The sequence below is a fragment of the Mustelus asterias genome, chromosome 18 (genome assembly GCF_964213995.1).
Source record: "Mustelus asterias chromosome 18, sMusAst1.hap1.1, whole genome shotgun sequence".
NCBI lineage: Eukaryota > Metazoa > Chordata > Chondrichthyes > Carcharhiniformes > Triakidae > Mustelus > Mustelus asterias.
The window spans coordinates 52,544,404-52,548,208 of NC_135818.1; positions in this window are offsets into that span (position 1 = coordinate 52,544,404).

Below are 3,805 nucleotides of genomic sequence, written 5' to 3' on the forward strand. Positions count from 1 at the left end.
AACTTAGCGAGCTGTTGTTGCTGGAAGAATTTCAAACAGTTTTCCTTCAGCAACCAGGCCTCACCTAGAAGACCATAGGTTTGGTAAGGAAAGGACACTGTAGCCTTGGCTGCTGATTATGAGCTAATCCACAGCTACTTAGATGGCAACAACCTATTGTTAATTAGAACATTTAAAATGAATGCTTTGTCAATAATAAATGAAACGAATGATCAAACCTAATACCATTTCTAGCTTAATGAATCTCAAAAAGACATATTCAACGCCAGCTATCTGGACTAACCACGAGCTCTGATTATTTATAAAATTGATAGTGAAATAGTGCACTAATTTTCAAAGCCTCAGGAAAAAATAAGTTATCAAATGAGTCACAGGGCTGATTTTCTGACATTTGTGTTGGGGATCTTAAAAACGATATGACTTTCATTCTTGTTCCGTTATAATTGCACTGCTGAAAAATTTGAATTAAATTCAGATAAATCAGGATGTTCTAACTGTGATGGGAAATAATGATAGAATGTACTGGCCACAGCTCAGAAGAAAACTAATTTATGTACTGTTTTGCCAGGCAATAATCGATCAAAAGTGCACAGAACCAAGAACTGACAGTAATTTCTGCAAATCTTCAATCTATATATAGTGCAGACAATGACTCATTGTCCTCTAATAGAAACAGGTTCAGGACATTCGAGTGTTAGAAAAAAACAAACCAAATTATTACCTTGAGCAGAATGAAATTAAATTCTGTGACTTCATATTCTGGAATAACTCACTCTTCCTCGGTTGCAGTACAGGTTGACGATTAGACTACAATACTGTACCACGTTTCTTCATGTAAGGGTGCCCCCATTCCCACCCCACACTCAAAAGAAGCCTGGGTTGATTCATTATGCCGTTGATTATGCGTGGGTTTCCTCCGGGTGCTGCGGTTTCCTCCCACAGTCCAAAGATGTGCGGGTTAGGTTGATTGGCCAGGCTAAAATTGCCCTTAGTGTCCTGAGATGCGTAGGTTAGAGGGATTAGTGAGTAAATATGTAGGGTTAGGGCCTAGGTGGGATTGTGGTCGGTGCAGACTCGATGGGCCGAATAGGCTCTTTCTGTGCTGTAGGGTTTCTATGATTCTATGATTGTGATAACATATATAAATTCTAATCAATATGCGGTTATGAAATGTAGTCAAAATTGTCATAATGACAGTATCACAAGTATAATCACAGAATAGGCTTTAAGGAGCTATCAAAGTTCATAGAAAAAGCATTGATTTTTGAGTTTGAACACAACAACACCAAAACACACAAGGGAGAGGAGCAGACTATGCGGCCTATCGGGCCTGCTCCACCATTCAACATGGCTGACTTTCAACTCCAACTCCACTTTCCTGCATTTTCCCAATATTCCTTGATTTCCTGAAAGGCCAAAGACTTGTCTATCCCATCCTTTAATGCAGTCAACAATGGAGCATCCACAGTCCTCAGGGGTAGTGAATTCCAAAGATTCACAGCCCTTTGAATCATAGAATCCCTGCAGTGCAGAAAGAGGCCATTCAGCCCATTGAGCCTGCACTGACAACAATCCCACCCAGGGCTTATCCCTGTGTCCCTACATATTTACCCCGCCAACCCTCCTGACACAAAGAGGCAATTTTAACATGGCCAATCAACCTAAGCTGCACATCCTTGGAGTGTGGGAGGAAATCAGAGCACCCGGAGGAAGCCCACGCAGACACGAGGAAAATGTGCAAACTCCACACAGTCACCCAAGGCCGGAATTGAACCCGGGTCTCTGGCGCTGTGAGGCAGCAGCGCTAACCACTGTACCACCATGAGGAAAGCTCTCCTCATGACTGTCCTAAATGATTGGCCCCTTATTCTGACACCCTGCTGTTGTGTTTTGGATTCTGGAACAAGAGGCAGACTCTCCCCTGTCAAGCCTATTCAGAATCTTGTATCATTGTGGTGAACCATAGATGGTTACCACTATGGGTACTTGTACATATGTTACTCTTGTTGCTGTTGGGGTTAGGGTTGGGGTGTTTCACCTGTTAGCATTGTTCTGTGGTACACTCCATTTGGCTCCGCCTTCTTACAGGGGTATAAAGGTCACTGCTACTTCCTAGTAGCCCTTAGTCTGGGATAGTATTGTTAAGCAGTGTGCTCTATTCTTGTTGTGAATAAAAGCCTTTATTCCCGGGTACGACCTTGTCTCCCGTGTGAATCAATCGCGCATCAATTTTATTCACAACAAAATACCGAAAATTTTGTTCGAAGAAAAATGGAGCAGATGTTGAAACCCGATTGGCTAACCTTAGATCCGCGTGCCGCTGGAGCGTCGAACACTTTTGACCATTGGTTGAAGTGTTTCGAGGATTACATCGAGGCCTCGACAGCAGTCCAGTCCGACGCCAACAGATTGCGGGTCCTCCACGCCAGGGTGAGCGACACTGTGTATGCAACAATCCGTGATTCCCAAAATTACAAAGAGGCCATCGAATTACTCAAGAAGCTGTACCATAAACAGCCGAACGAAATTCATGCTCGTCACCTATTAGCCACTCGACGGCGGCAGCCCGGCGAAACTACGGGACAGTACCTGCGCGAACTTCAACAGCTAGCCAGAGCCTGCAACTGCAAGGAGGTGTCGGCTACTCAATACGCCAACGATCGTATCCGAGACGCGTTTGTGGCGGGAATCGGCTCATCCTATATTCGCCTGCGGCTGCTCGAGCAGGGTAACTTGGACCTGGCTAAGACGGCTAAGCCTTTATTCCCGGGTACGACCTTGTCTCCCGTGTGAATCAATCGCGCATCAATCATTCAATGAGATTGCTTCTCATTCTTCTAAACTCCAGAGAAGAAAGATGCAATCTACTCAGCCTCTCTTCAAAAGACAACTCTTTCATCTCAGGAACCAATTCAGTGAACACGTGCTGTACTGCCTCCAATGCAAGTACATCCTTCCTTAAATGTGAAGACCAAAACTGCACCCAGTATTTTAAGTAAGGTCTCACCGAAGCCCTATACAATGTAGCAAGACTTCTTTATTCTTTTGTAACTAAGGACAACATGCCATTTTCCTTCCTAATTGCTTGCTGTATCTGAGTGCCAACTTCCTGAGTTCCTTTACGATCATACCAAAGTCTCTCTGAACACAAACATTTACAAGTTTCACACCTTTTAAAAAATATTCTGCTTTTCTATTCCTAATGACCATAATGAATAACATCAAACACTCCCAGATGATAATCCATCCACCATCTTGTTATCTCTTTGCAGCCTCCCTGCGTCATCCTCCTAAATTTCCACGTAGCTGTGTGTTGATACCAAATTTAGATGTTGCAATCTGTCTCCTCAAGAAGATTTTTAATATTCATTGTAAAAAGCTGAGGACCCAGCACTGATCCTTGAGACACTCCACTCCAACCCAGTCCACGCCACAGCCTGCCAACTTGAAAATGTCTAATTTATGCCTATTTGCTTCCTGTGCATCTTGCTAAGATGCATTACCCCCGACTCCATGAACCATCATCTTGCCTATTAACCCTTTGTGTGGCACCTTATCAAGTCCCATTTGGAAATCTAAGTATACGACATCTGCTAGTTACATCCTCTGTTAGACATGATTTCCCTTTTGTAAAACCAGGCTAACTTTGTCTGCATTGTTTCAACCCCCTTAAAAATAGATTCTAGCTTATGACTGATGCCAGACTAACTGGTCTACAGTTTCCTGTTTTCTCTCATCCTCCTTTCTTGAATAATTGTGTTACATTTGCTAATTTCTAATCTACTGAGTATGTTCCAGAATCTCA